The following is a 16,439-nucleotide window of genomic DNA, read 5'->3' as shown; positions in this document are numbered from 1 at the left end:
TTGAGGTCCTAACACTAAGAAGGCCAATGTCTGGCCTTGCAAAGGTGGTTGTTTTGTATTACTGTCACCAACAATAGTAGAAGAAAATGATCAAAAATAAAGATGGAGGTTGCAGTTCAGTATTTGTATGAATGTATATTGTCTACTTATTCCTTAACTGAATGATGGACAATGTTATTTTATTTATATCTTGCCTTTACTGTTGAATAACACAAGGTGGCGAAGATAACTAATATTTTTCCTCCTCCTGTTTTACCCACAAGAACTCAGCGAGATGAGTTGGGAGAGAGTGTGTCCGATCCAGGATCACCCAGCTGGCTTTCATGAATACAGCAGGATTAGAACTGACAGTCTCCCGGTTTTTAGCTTAGTGCCTTAACCATTAGACCAAAATGACTCTCATTCAGGTGAATGGCACATATGTATCTGAGATACTTTTTCACATTAAAGGTGAGTCACCTGTGAGTCTTCATATACTGCCGAACTACATCTTCAGGCATTCTTCACTGATAGCCATGTTGACTTTGGCTTCTGAGACTAATAGTATCTATAATGGTAATGGGGAGCAGAGTTAAGTACTCCATCCAGCTTGCTAATGAAATTTCAATGTTTTTGAATGTTTAAAAAACAAAATGTTTTCTTTTAAATGCTGGAAAAGGTGGAGGATGGGGGAAGCATGACAGATTATCCATGAAACAACTATATGGAAACAATATGTATGGAGTATAAATTAAATCCAGATAATTATTCAATTTTTAATAATACAAATAATCAAACCACTACCTCCTTACAGCATCTGGAGGTTCTTTGAATTAATGCAATAAATGCACTCTGGGTCAGGATGCTTCTGCCCTGAATATACAAAAATATTAGGGAACCACAAAAAAAAAGCCATAATGGATAACACAGAAATCCACAAATAATAAATTACTGAATGCATTATTAAGTTTAGAAAGAATAAGCAGAAGGCAAATTCCTGTCAATATGGTTTGAAACAAATGAAGCAAAGTAAGAGAATGAGAGATGGGAAGAGGAAGAAGGGACAATAAAAGAATCATTTGTGGGATATTTCAAGAAGCTTCATAAACTAGGGTGTATCTATACAGATTCAAAGGAAAAACCATTTGTTGGATAGCAGATTTGTGCAGTAGAAAGAATATATGGAGAGAGAAACACTAAAGTTAGAAATATAAATTTTATTATATAAAATTTTGAGGCTGGTGTGTGTAAGAGTAAAATAAATATAAATGTTGTTTAAGAAAGTACATAGTGTTAGGAAAGCCTATATTATTTAAGTCTATCTACAGCCAAGAGCCTGTATTAAACTCCTTATGAACAGAGAGAAAATAAGTATCTGAACTGCATAACACATACAAGGAAAAAAAAACTGAAGGAGGGTTGAATTGATAAAACCTAACCAATTAGAGGCATGTTAGGGAGAAATATGCAAAGTATAGATCAGGAAAAAGTTAATAAACATGTAATTTTTCTCAATATCTATTGCCCCTAGTGGTCAATACATTTACAAATATACAAAGAGTATTTTCAACACTTTGCTTTGCAGTATATATCTTTGCTATTTGATAGGTTTCATTTAGGCTTTTGGTTGGCAACTTGAATCAATAAGATTTTGGATTTAATACACCTTTGGACCCATCGATAAGAGTTCTTCTTATGCATTTAAATGAGATTTCCTTGAAATTTTAAGAGGCACAATTCTGATACTCCAGTTAAATATCTCAGTGACTTCTAGCTAATTTGTAATACATTTTAGCCTCCTGGTGGTATTACACTTTTTCATAAATATTAATATGGTTGTGCATATAGGTTTGCATGAAACTTTTATGTTCAATACTCACTACCTTTGATTTGTAGCTGAGTTTTGAATCAGTTCAGAGTAAGGAAAGAAGCAGAATTCTACTTTCAAGCAGTATAAGGAATGAGGCTGCCTTCTCCCCTCTCAAATTTTGCTAATGAAGCAAAAATTTATCATTCTAAAAAATGACCAGGTTTGTAATTTTTGATAGCCAGCATCCCCTAGTCAAGATATGCTGTCTTAAATATTTTTAGGGAAGGGCTTTGTTTAATTTTCTTTTGAAGGCAAGAGACTTTTTTTGCTAAAGCTGAATCCAAAGCAGCAGCTTCTTCTTAGATTGGTGACTCTGATACAGTGCTACTGTGAACCACTATCTTGCAGGTTTTCATTGTAATAACTTTTTTTCCAATCTAGGCTCCGGCTGACATCCCCCTCTATGTTTTTTAGAGTGATTGGAACAGTGGTGAAATCTAAAAATTTTTATTACCAGTTCTGTGGGTATGGCTTAGTGGGCATAATGTGGCTTGGTAGGTGTGGCTTGGTAGGTGTGGCAGGGGAAGGAAACTGCAAAATCTCCATTCCCACCCCACTCTGGGGCCAGCCAGAGATGGCATTTGCCGGCTCTCCGAACTACTCAAAATTTCCATTACCGGTTCTCCAGAACCTGTCAGAACCTGCTGGATTTCACCCCGGATTGGAAATTCTGATTCAAAATGCTATTACATCCATTTGTTCACCGCTGAGTTTGAAATTATCACATCAGATATGTGTGTGTTTAGGAGGGTTCAGGTATCTGTCAACGGATGTAGTGAGAAAGATTGATTCCGTTAGTAATTGGTGAGATAGATCTTAGTCATTAATGGATCCTGTCAAAAGGTTTCAAGAAATTGCTGCCCTTCAGCTTTCTGTTCCATTCAGATTAATGGGATTTGCTTCTGACTAGACATGCATTGGGTTTGCACTAGTGTTGATATATGATCCCCTCTTGCCCTCACAGTCATTTTCTTTCAGCACTAGATGGCTTTTAAACCTTTGTGCCTGCTTCCAGATAAAGTATATTTAGCAAGGTATTTTCACTATCACGTACCTATTTTAATTATTTAGAAAACGATAGTTGTCATTTCAAACCATATATTCTTATAAGTAGAAAAAGAGCAAGAGGAGCCTTCTTACTCCCATTCCGGTCGATCCTGCTGGAAAATATTATGGAAGAAGGTTCTCTAAATACTTTTGAAAAGTGAGATCAACACCGCACAAATTGCCAATCAGGCTAAGAGTGGTTCCAAATTACCAGGAATCCTGCATCTTTTTTGTTTGTTGTCCCTTTATAAACACAAGAAGGCATAAGAATAATTTTAAGAAATCAAACTAATTTCTTTCCTAAATCCAGCATTGTCTTCAGCAGCAATTAGACTCCAGATTCTGATCATTAAACTCCCCCAGAGCATGGTAGATCATTCTTAGCTATACCTGTCTATACTGGTAGCTACTTAACCAATGGTGAAATCCAATTTTTTTTACTACTGGTTCTGTGGGTGTGGCTTGGTGGGTGTGGCTTGGTGGGCATGGCAGGGGAAGGATACTGCAAAATCTCCATTCCCATTTCACTCCAGGGGAAGGATACTGCAAAATCCCCACTCCTGCGGGAAGGATATTGCAAAATCTCCATTCCCACCCCACTCTGGGACCAGCCAAAGGTGGTATTTGCCGGTTCTCTGAATTACTCAACATTTCCGCTACTGGTTTTCCAGAACCTATCAGAACCTGCTGGATTTCAGCCCTGTACTTAGCCATACATGATGCACATTATGCACAGGTTATGCTTTTTATTTCCTTTAAAAAACAACAACCACATAGTGATGTTCAACTCTAAGGATTAAGGAGGAAAATCATTCCTTCAATTTATCTGCATTGTTGTGCATAATCTCCTCCTGTGATTCCATGTCACTAGAATGGAACAGATTGTTGTGCATCACCATACACCCAATGCACCTCTAATTTTGGATTACCTTCTTGAACAAAGAACCAGGCAGTGTTTTGAGAATGACCAACTGTCTGTGTTGATGCATTATATTATTGAATGGCAGCTTTCTCCTAACAGAGAGCTGTAGTTTGATGAGAAGGCTTAGGATTTTTATTAAACTTTTCTAGTATTTTCAGAATTATTATTCTTAGTGTCCGTTGAGAGCAGAAGTGGCTATTGGCCTTGACAGAAAAGGAGATGCATGTACTCTATATCATCAATGACCTCATTATCTATAGTAGAAAATGCAGTCCAGGGTGATATATTCTGTGGCATCCTGCCAGCCAGTTTTCTCTGCTGCTTCCCTAATGGCACTGGATAGAATAATGGTTACCACTCCACTGCCTTTCCTGACCTCGCTACTTCTGGAGAGATGGAAATGGTCATTAAATCAGGTTTAAGCCTGCAATGTAGACACTTCCGATGAACCAGGACTTTCTCTTGGCTTTCTCTATTAATGTCATATTAATTACCTTGCCTGTGTCCCATGACCCTTCCCTTTACATTTCACTGGTTATGGGTGGTTTTTTGTTTTTTTTTAAATCTGGCTTTCAAGTCAGTTGCTGAGGAAGAGCAGGTCAGTGTTTGGGTTAGGGATCTCTGTGAGAGAATTGTTCCTCCTACAGGATAATTGGGGATTCACACATAACGATGCCTCATCTGTCACCATACGCTTAAGTTTATAGCCTACCAGGCTACTTTATATTTGAAGGGAAAAAGATATTTCAAAGTTAAGTAATGATGAGCTTTGAGGCTGAATGGCTGTGGTCTAGTTTTCTGTGTCCTGGCAGCTGCTATGGCTGGCGCTCTTCAGAAGCAAAGTGACTGTTTTGTGGCATACTTCTCAATAGCTGAGAGGCAACTGAACAGGGACTTTTGTCAAGATACCGGAAAACTAGACTAGAGCCATTTAATGGGAAACCTCATCACTCCTTGATTGTTACTAGTCGTGAAATATTATACCAACATATTGTACTTGCACGAGTGATGGAATCTTCTTAAGTTAAACATATATTTTTCTTAGGATTGCCCTGTAGGTTCAGAAGAAAGCCACGTGATCCTGGGCAAATAAACTGCCATAAAGATATTCTTAAGCATTTTTCCCCTTTAGATCTGAAATACTGCACAGCTCCTTAGTTCAATATACAAGTTCTTGTTTTACTAGAACAGCCTACAAATTTTGTTCTAATGATTTATCTGGAATTGAAACCCATGCACTACTCCATTTATTAGAATCAATAAATAACACATTTATTGGGAGCCTCACGCTCCTGAAACATGACTTGGTAGAATGTAGTTATTGTGAATATTTTATATGTTAGAATGAACCATGTTAATGGAATCACCCATGTATATGTTATGCTGGGTTGGGGGTATGAATTAAAAAAGGATGATCATGTGAAAGCAAAATTGACAAGATTAGCAAGATCAAGTGTTCTTGATTCACATTATTCTTCCCTACTTTATGCTTGGATAAATTTTCTTTAGACAATTTCCTGTATCCATGAAGGTTTGGTATAATCTCATATGAACAACACCTTGCATTAAATCCCCAAATACCACATTACAATAATTTCAAACTATAAATCTCATGAATGACTCTTAAGTTTCAAAACATCTAGTTCAACTTTTGGACTCTGGTTCTTATTTCTTAGCAGCACCATTCTTTTCTATTTTTTTAAAAAAATGGTAATGCTTGATTAAGAATTTTGGACAAGTTGGAAGTCTGCAGACTCTTTTGTATTATTTTGGTTAATAAAGGTATTACTAAGCTATAGGTTTTAGAAATGTGTCCATGGCTGATAGGTGGTGAATAGTTTTGTGCTTGCTTTGGTGAAAGTAACCAATGAACCACAAGGATAATTAAATGAACAGAAAAAGAAGAAACATGCTGCCAGATCAGATCAGTCTCTAGTTCTGTGTTCTTATAATAGCTAACCAGCTGCTTACAGAAAGCCCAAAAGCTGGACAGGAGCATCCAACAATCCTCCCACACAAGCTTCCCAGCAACTGGCATGCTGCCTATGATAGGTAATAACACAAGTTAAAATGAAGTATGTTTGAAGTTGGCAAAGATATGTCCTTAAATGTATCGTGCTGCATCCCTGCTGCCATAGTAAGTGCTACGCACAGTTTGCGGCTGAGATATAAACTTGAAAGGACATTTTTAAAACAACTTCTCTCTCCTTGTATACATAGCAGTCTACAACTTTTAGATGAATTTATATAGGCCACTGAGTTTGATGGAGAGAGAACTACATTATCTGATTTTATTTGGAGTAGAGGGTTAGGATAAAGCTGGTATTTCCACACTCCGCTGGCAATGACAATTTGTTATCTTTGAGAGCAGCTGCACCTGTTGTTGAGAAATACAGGCACATGGTGTGCTGTGCCTGTAGACTAGGGTTGCATTGCCTTTGAAACACCTTGGCCTAGTAAGGAACCTTGGCATGAAGCAATCAAATGGGGAAAGGTACACATTGCAGATGCATATTTATCTGGCTGTAGATGTATGCTATGTGAGATACAAAGCATACTTTGATTAAAGCAAATCTATTTGTTCAGCATAGATATATTTCAATAAACTGCCAATTAAAAACTATTTGCCCAATTAGAGGAGTGTTAAAATTAAACAGGTAAATCCATTAATTATTCGGCAATATCCTTCACATCTAGAAGTGGGAGAGCCATATGGTACACAACAATGTTACATGAGCACACCAACTAGGTATGAGGAATTGCAAGAGATGGGCATGTCATATTTCACCTCTCAAAATTTTTAGGGCAAGCTGAAGAGGCATATCTTTAGAAATTGTAAGCGCTCCATCACTGGAGGTTTTTAAGAAGAGACTAGACAGTCACTTGTCTGAAATGGTAGAGGTTCTCCTGCTTGAGCAGGGGGCTGGACTAGAAGACCTCCAAGGACCCTTCCAGCTCTATTCTATTTTATATACAAAACATTGTCACTATATGGAAAAGCAAGCCCCAATATATGGATTTCCAAATGCAAGTTCTGTATATCCTAAAAGTTTGAGAGATACAATTTTCACATTAGGCAGAGACACGGATGACTGCAGAAGGAGAAACGTATACAAAAATGAATATGAATACACCCAAAACCCTTTTTGTCAATTGTTAAATGGTGAGAGCAATGGTTGGTTGGAAAAAAAAGATCACGCAAGCTAGCCTAATACCTGCATGATTAAGGCTTTTGAAAATGTTTTGTGTGATGAAGTTATTGATATGTACCTTGTGAAGTATGTGGCTGATGTATATATTAATTTATATAAAACAGATATAAATGTTAAGACCCACAATCTAATTGTGCATACAGTTGATATGTGAAGAGTTTGTAATAGTGTCTCTTGAAAAAAAATCCATATGAGAAACAGGTGTAGAATTTTTTGTCAATGTCATATATTGTTTGAGTGACATGCCATGAACTATACTACAGGAATGAATAGAAACAGGATACGAAATGTTAAAGCATTGACAAAAATGGTTAAATTAAAATAAAATAACTAAATCAATAAATATAATAGAGCCGACGTGGCGCAGTGGTTAGAGTGCAGTACTGCAGACTTCTTCAGCTGACTGTTAGCTGCAGTTCAGCAGTTCAAATCTCACCAGCTCAAGTCTTCCATCCTTCCGAGGTGGGTAAAATGAGGACCAGAGGCAGTATTCAGCAGGTTCTGACCAGTTCTGGAGAACCAGTAGCAGAAATTTTGAGTAGTTGGCAAATCAGTAAATACCACCTCTGACTGGCCCTGCCCCCATCTATTCTCTGCCTCCCGAGTCCCAGCTGATCAGGAGGAAATGGGGATTTTGCAGTAACCTTCCCCTGGAGTGGGGTGGGAATGGAGATTTTACAGTATCCTTCCCCTGCCACATTCACCAGGCCACGCCCACAGAACTGGTAGTAAAAACTTTTGAATCCCACCACTGAAGTGAACCCAGATTGTTGGGGGCAATATGCTGACTCTGTTAACTGCTTAGAGAGGGCTGTAAAAGCACTATGAAGCGGTATATAAGTCTAAGTGCTATTGCTATTATGATTCTTGATGCATTTAATGATTTCATTCTTCTTTCTTGACCATCACTCCCTCCAAATGTGTTTGAGCTTCAGTTTCTAAGTGCAAGTCAGAGGATCCAAGGACTATATATGAAGGACCCTCCACTAACCATTTTTGCCTGCCACACAACTGTTTAACATTCGAAGAGGCTTTCTCTGTGATAAGAAAGCTAATCATCATTATAAGTACTATCACTTTTCTTTTCCTGAAAACAATTTCCAACTCTTCCCAAAGCTGTACCCTTGTTATATATTCCAATACTACATCTATTATGTGGTGATTGTGAGGCATAATATTTCAGATTTCTGCTTCTCACAGGTGGCCATGGAAAGAGTTGGGCCAAAGGAAATGGTGCCTCCATCCCGAGATGTTCCAGTGTTAGACTCTAGTGAAGATGCGTTCCTCGAGTTATTACAAAATTATAATTCCCATCAGCCTCAATGGTAAAGGAAGCACTTTGGCAACTTACGAAGTCTACAGATTCCCCCACTTCTGACATCTGGCACACACAATGAGTATCTGGGCGTGCACTGGTTTTGCATAATGGGCTTGAGAAGTGAAGTGGGAGCCAGATGCTCAGTATGAGGTCCCTGCATAGCCTTTACTTGAGAAAGCAAAGAACAAATATTTGCATATTTTCTACTCAATCAAGCAGATGAAGAGTTTTAATTCCACCCGGCATTTACAGAACAGTGATATGCCAATGTATCTTGGGGAGGAAAGAGGGAACGTGATTTCTCTCCGAAACAGGAAGCCCTAAAATCTCTTCCTTCTTTTCCAATCAAACTCGAACTCACAATTCCCATCCTTATTTCCCAGGCTGTACTTATTGCTGGCTGGACCTTCTTTATAGGACCATGCTCTTTGAAGAAAAGCAAACAAGGAAGACCAGCAACGGAGGTTTTGATAGAAATAGCTTACGTGGGTGCCAGGCCAATCCAATCCAATCCACTCCTTTGCCCTTCCCCTCCTTGAGACTCCCGGCAAAGGACTTTTTTCAAAGGCATTCAAGCCTTAGCTTGAGGGGTTGCAAAGCCAGCCTGTGCCGAAAAGATGTGACTAATTAATTTTGTGGGTACGGGCAGTTGGAATGTGTGCTACGTGGTGCGTGTGCTGCGTGGGTGAATCTTGTTTGCATGCAAGTATGGTGCAGTTGTGTAGTTTGTGTGGGTGGTGGTAGTGGTGGGCCAGCTTAAACTTTTAGTGACGTGGGCAAAAAAAAAAAAGAGAGAGACGTTTTCTGCTCCTTCGCTTTTGCCTATAGAACAAAGAATGTGTGTGTGTGTGTGTGCGTGCGCGTGCTTTTGTGCGAGTGCGTGTGAGTGTACATAGAGGGGTTGGTTTGCTTGTTTCTATGCAGCCTGGCCTTGATCAAACAGAGCTGGAAAGAGGCACTGCAGCCGGCTGCTATAGTAGCAGCTGTGGTCACTCGCTGATAATAATTAATTTAAAAATCCCTTTGCATCCTGGAGGGTCTGATATGCTTATCTCTCTCAACTTCGGTACCTGAAGTTAAAGTATATATATTTTTCCGTATTGGCCTGGTAGGCGTAAGTACGAGGACATGTCCAGAATGCTGCTCAAGGGCTGTTCTCTTCTGTCTCTCTGGGTGAATCTGCATGATTTTCCTCTGCCCTCATCCACAGCATTTTTGTATTGTATGATATGTAAGCAAAATCGAACCCTTAAGGCTATTTAGGTCGGAGGAGCAAAGAACGTGAAAGTCTGGAGCTGTGAATGTCAAATGTAGCAAGAAAAGCCTGACAGTTCACTCGACCTCCCGACCTCCCACGCCAGGCTCTCTCACCCTTGTCCAGATGGAGAAGTCAGGAAGATAGAGAGTAACAGACCTTTCAGCTTTATATATATATCTGAGATCTGCTTCAACCCACTGCTTGCTAGCATAAGGCAGAACTCTGCAGACTCATCCAGGGGTATTTTTTATAGAAATGCAAAGCTACTAATTTACTTCCCAATATAGGACTTCAAACACACCCATGGAGGCATTTAGAGGTGGGTGACAAGTTTACACACACACACACACACACACCATGATTGTCATTTTTCTGTGATCTAATACTTAAATTCAGACCAAAAAAAAGGCAGTTTTGACTCATAGTGCTGATAGACAGATAGATATTTTTTAAAGATTAACAGAATTGGAAGGGACCTTGTAGGTCATCTAATCCAACCCCCCACCCAAGCAGACCCTACATCATTTCTGACAGATGGCAGTCCAGTCTCTTCTTGAAAGCTTCCAGTGATGAAGCTCCCACAACTTCTGAAGGCAAGCTTAGCTGTTCCATTGGTTGATTGCTCTCACTGTCAGAAAATTTCTCTTTATTTTCAGGTTGAATCTAATCTCTCCTTGTTCAGTTTCCATCCACTATTTTTTGTCTGGCCTTCAGGTGCTTTGGAAAATAGCTTAACTCCATCGTCTCTGTGGCAGCCGCTCAAATATTGAAACACTGCTGTCATGTCTCCCCTGGTCCTTCTCTTCACTAGACTAGCCATGCCCAGTTCCTACAACCGCTCATCATACGTTTTTGTCTTCAGTCCCCTAATCATCCTGGTTTCTCTTCTCTGTATTTTTTCTAGAGTCTCAACATCTTTTTATAGTGTGGTGACCAAAACTGATGCAGTATTCTAGGTGTGGTCTTACTAAGGCTTTATAGAGTGGTATTAGTACCTCACTTGATCTTGATTGTATCCCTCTGTTAATGCAATTTAAGATTACATTGGCTTTTTTGGCTGCCATCACACACTGTTGGCTTATATTTAATTGGTTATCCACTAAGACTCCAAGATTCCTCTCACAGTTACCGCTATTATCTTGACTTTGGAACCTGGCTCAAATCTGCACTAAGTTACAATAACATTATTTGGTGACTTTTGTCTGGTCACTATCTTTCCATCTAATCTACGTTGAAAGGAAGAAAATTATCCCCAATATAACACCATACACTTTCATAGGAAAGACACAGTGCAGATAGAAAGCATGTATTGCTACATTTTGTCCTGCAGTTATGTGCCAGAATTCATGTCCTTTGTTTATTTGCTTTTTAAAAATATTCATGTATTTTTCTATTACTTAATAGAACAAATAAACATTAAACAAACGAACAAAATTGACTGAAATATCTAAGGTACAATCCTTTTGAAATTAACTATATGTAATTTCATTTATATAGAGAAAATTTTGAGCTTTAATTTCCTGAGAAAACCATTGACCCTTCCTTCCTTCCTTCCCTCCCTCCCTCCCTCCCTCCCTGAAAAACAAGTGCATTTTGCAGGATTTTTAACAGATTTTTTCTCTGTCCGTTTTTTAAATTAGTCTTCTCTACAGAATCCATAATGATGCTGTACATGTATAGTCACAAAAGACTTTGAATGACAGCTGGTATATCAGACAGTTATTGCTATTAATCTATTTATAGAATGGGAAAGTGAATGAATGAGAAAAAGGAAAGGGGGGGTTAAGAAAAAAGAAACGAAAGGAAAACTGGATGATTGCACTGTTAATAACTTCTAATCAAGTGTGGTGAAATGATCCCCTTCAGTTTCTCCATGGACATACAGAGAATATGGAAAGGCTAGAACTGTATACAGCAATACTGGGTATACTTTTTTCTTTTGTGGTACACTTTCTCTGTTGCTGCATCTTCCCCAGTGCTACCCACAAGTTCTTGATGGCCCAAACCAGTGGTAAAATTGAGCCGATTCTATCCGGCTCGGGCGAACCGGCAGCACCGGTGGTGGGAGGCTCCACCCACCCGCCCAGACGTCATCACGTCCTGTTTTTGACACTCTACGCATGTGTGGAGGAGGCGTGCACACTCACATTTGTGAACCAGTAGTGAAGGTAAGTAAATTTCACCCCTGCCCCAACCTTGTTGGCTTTTTTCAAGGCATTAGACTTAAAAGTTTTTCCAGGCATTGCAGTCAGGAGGTAAAGTGAGCCTTGTTGGCTGCTTGTGTAGTTATCGTTTCAGTGTTGTAAGTGGCATGATTCTTTTTTTTAATTCCATGCACGTGATATACTGTATATTATCTCGTTGGTATCTTGCTTCTTGAATTGCACTATTGTTTTAGTTTTAACTTTGTATGCCACCTAGAGTCACTTCAGTGTGCTGAGTGGCTATATAAATTGTTTTTTTAAATCAATAAATGTGTGAGGGTTTGTTTATGAGAATCTTGTTCCTTGATATCCTCTGTCTTGTACTGGGTGAGGGTGGGGTGTGCAGGTGAAATTTGGAACTTTGCACCTTTTAAAATAAAGTCCACTTTTAAAACAAAGTGCTCTGGAATATGTCTTGTTTTGTTACAAGCATTCCAAAATGGAACTCTGTGAAATTAAGTGCCTTTCTACTTTCAACTTATTTCCACTTATCTTAGACTTGTTATGACTGCAATAACTTATTTTAATCTATCTTTTTTACCCTTTTATTTTATAATCCATTCAGGAAGAGAAACATTTCATTCTCTGTAAACGTAAATACTTAACAATCTTCTTATCCTACCTATCTCTATCCTATTCCATTCCATCCAAAGGCAGAAGATAGATAGATAGAATTCTTTATTGGCCAAGTGTGATTGGACACACAAGGAATTTGTCTTTGGTGCATATGCTCTCAGTGTACATAAAGAAAAAATAAAATATATTCGTCAAGAATCATAAGATACAACACTTAGTGATAGTCATAGGATACTAATAAGCAATCAAATCATACTAGGAAACAATAAAAACGATACAAGTTGTAAAGATACAAGCAACATGGATATAAGTGGGAAGAAATAGGTACTAGTAAGGATGAAAAGAAGAATAGTAATACAGTCTTAGTAGTTAATTTGACAGTGTTGAATGTTGAAATACATAATGATCTGTATTTGAAGCTACGCCAGACATATTTTTTATTTGTGTATCAAGACCCTCAAGTTAGCTCTAGTGTTGCCTATTGATGACAAAGCACTTAGAACCCTCATTTTTTTAACAGCTGAATTTCAAAGTATAAGCCAAACTTAGGAGTTTTGTACCTCTCAGGTGACAGTTTGATGTTTTGTGGGTGGACTTGCAGAGGACAATTGGTGAGAGTGTTTAAGCTGATATACTGTCCCTGTCAGATTTCCAACATAACTTAAAAGCAAATTGGGAGATGGTGAAAAGATACTTGCAGGAAACAAACTGTGTTTGGTGTTTTCATGTTGCTGTCTTAGGGATTAGGGAATAGAACCACAAGGTGAAATACCACAGTAATTTGTGTTTGACCTCCAGACATCCACATACATCAGGGATCCCCTGCAATTTTAATTAGGAGCTTGCTGTCACAACTTTTGTTTTTTAATGAGCAATTTTCTGATCAGCATAGCAATATATTACTAATGAAGCGGCCACCTTCCTATTGTGATGCTGCAAGGTTTCACACTAGCAGTGTGGAATTTTAAAACTCGTAACAATACCACAGGCATGATTGTATGCTACTTGTTCAGAAATAAGAGCCACTGAATTTTCTCTTGGTTTATTAGAGTTTAGTTGCTTTTTATAAATCTTTTATGCTCCTGTAGTTCCCAGAATTCTTTCCAAAATTACAATAAGCAATAAATGCCATACCCAGCTGATAACTCTTACAATATTGTCCAACATGGTAATTATATTGGCAGTGCAGGTCAGGACACATATTTGATCACTATTTTTCCTTTAGACCAATGGTGGAATTCAATTTTTTTTACTACTGGTTCTGTGAGCGTGGCTTGGTATGGCTTGGTGGGCAGGGCAGGGGAAGGATACTGCAAAATCTCCATTCCGACCCCTTTCCAGGGGAAGGATACTGCAAAATCTCATTCCCTCCCCACTCCTGGGGGAAGGATATTGCAAAATCTCCATTCCCACCCCACTCCTGGGGCCAGCCAGTCGTGTTATTTGCTGGTTCTCTGAACTACTCAACATTTCCACTATCTGTTCTCCAGAAACTATCAGAACCTGTTGAATAGCGCCCCTGCTTTAAGACTTAACAAAACCAAATCTGTTTTTTTAAGTAATGTGAAAATGCCACCATTTTAGCAACTTCGCATTACCTATAGGCACATTTGAAAAGGCATGTGATATTCTTTTCTTTTTTTATTTTCATTACCCCTTAACTATCTATCTTAAGAGGCTGGGATATGATGGAGTAAATTATCCATTTTAATTTATATGTTTATGGGCTCTCTGTTTGGGTGTGTCTGCATATTCTTCCTCCACAACCAAAAGCAAGATAAAATGCATGACAAAGACTGCTTTTACATCAGATAAAACCTATGTCTTTGATGTATTCAGGGTCCCTCACACAGATGTTTTTAATTATTATAAGATTGAAAAGATGCAGGAAATGCCCAGATTCCTTTTAACTGGAGTCTCAAAGACAGAAATTGACCACATGTTAAGTGTTCAAACTGTGCTGTGGGAAAAAGGTATATTTTTGAGTTGATTGTTGTACAAGTACAATATTTTCCTCAAATCCCTTCTTGTCACTTCAAACCCACTAGATGAAGTGAATCTTATATGCTCTCTTTTTCTCATGTCTTCCAAAGTCTCCTCTTTAGGATGGTGTCCAAAATCACATACAGAAATCTGGATTATAGGAGGGTATTTTAGCAACCAGAGATATGGAAAAGTTCAAGGTGTAAAGATGAAATAAAGCCCTATTACAACTGAGGAAGATGGGACTGTGTGCCTACTTGACCACCCTCCCATCTTTTTTTAAGCCTTGTATGTAAGGTCCCATGTGTGTTACATGACTTCAGAAGTTCTGCTTTTAATATCTGCACAACAGGTAGAAATGCAAGAAATGACAATTTCCTTGTAGGAAGCGTGTTACTATCGAATTTCAGCTTACTAGGAAGATTCTGGTTCAGGCAATTTGATTTGAAAAATGTCAACAAAGTTTAAAGAAGTACAGATGACAGCATCGCATATCTGTGGGGAGTTGTAACTATTCCCAGTGCATCCATTTCCATCTCTCTATTGAACGTTAATACAATAATCTATTTTATAACCTTGAAAGACATAGAAGAACTACTGGAGAGGAAAAAAGGGGATATTACTATTTCACCAGAATCATGTTGCTCAGGTTGAACTGTGTAGCTCTTGATTTTCAGAGCTTTGGTCCCCAAGTCTCTGGTTGTGAGACCATGTTTCTGAAGCTGGCCTCATCAGATCAGTTGGGGTTGTTGCTAATGTACCAGCCTCCTTGTTGCATGGCAATCTCCCTGCCTGAGCTGCTTCAGGTCCTCTCAGGGTTGGCAGTGAAGTTCCCAGGCTTTATGGTCCCGGAAGATTCCAACCCACCATGGGCCTATCCCAGATTATTTTGGGCCTGAGTCAGGGCAGTGGTCACACAGCAGATATAATCTTGTTGGACCAATGGCAATGTGATCCAGTAAGGGATCTAGCATTATCCTCCTTGCAATGTGCTCTACATGGGCTACCCTTGAAGGGTATCCAGAAGTTTCAGCTGGTGCAGAATGCAACAGTGCAGGCAGTTCTTGGGGACCCTAGAGAGACCCATGTTACATCACTGTTCTGTAAGATGTACTATCTGCCAGTTTGCTTCCAGGTCCACTTCAAGGTGTTGGTTATTACCTTTAAAACTTTCCACACCATGGCTATCTGAGAAACCAGCTCACCTTGATGGGATTAGCCACTTCACCCACACCGGCAGAAGGGGCATTTTGCGGACCCCATCAGCCAAGGAATTTTGGCTGGTGGGGTCCAGAAGAAAAGTCTTGTCTCCTGTGGCTCTCATCCCCTGGAGCATTTCCCCCCTCCCCATGTCACATCTGCTCCCACCCATTTGCCCTTCCAAAAGGCCTTAAAGATATGGCTGTGCCAAATAACCTGGGGTCCCAATGGGGAGGTGGCACTTTGGAGGTGGCTAATGGAATAGATAACACTCCTGTTTCTCCCTGAGTACATTTTGTTCCCTCCTTCTCCCTCCTGCTTGGTTTTATTTTAATTGATTTTTAAATTTAAGATCCTAATGTTTGTTTTAATGTTTTATAATGCATTTTATTTAATGTCTGTAAGTCGCCTGGAGTTGCCTTTGGTGAGATGGGCAATATGCAAGTTTGATAAATAAAATAATAAATAAATAAATAATAAATTAATATGCTGGTAGGAAAAATGTTTATTGTATTTGCTTCCTGAAATGAATTGTTTATCCAAAACACTGGATATTAGTGTTTCTTAAAAACAAATATATCTCATTTTTTGTTTGCATGTTATTAAAAGACGACATTGCAGGTGTGGGCCTTTACATTTAAAAAAAAATATTTTACTGCAATAACCAGTCAGCAAGGTAGCCCAATATCGTTCGGTCCCAATGGGGAGGTGGCACTTTGGAGGTGGCTAATGGAATAGATAACACTCCTGTTATCCCAATATCGTTCTGAAGCAGGAATGTTATTTCCAGTTTGTCACAGGTTCCACTCGTTGTAACTCTCAGCAGCACTTTAAAGAAGCTTTTGATTTTGAAGGGATGGTTATTTTGAG

Source organism: Ahaetulla prasina, chromosome 7 (genome assembly GCF_028640845.1).
Source record: "Ahaetulla prasina isolate Xishuangbanna chromosome 7, ASM2864084v1, whole genome shotgun sequence".
In the NCBI taxonomy this organism is placed as follows: Eukaryota; Metazoa; Chordata; class Lepidosauria; order Squamata; family Colubridae; genus Ahaetulla; species Ahaetulla prasina.
Note: the sequence above shows the minus strand (reverse complement) of the source record.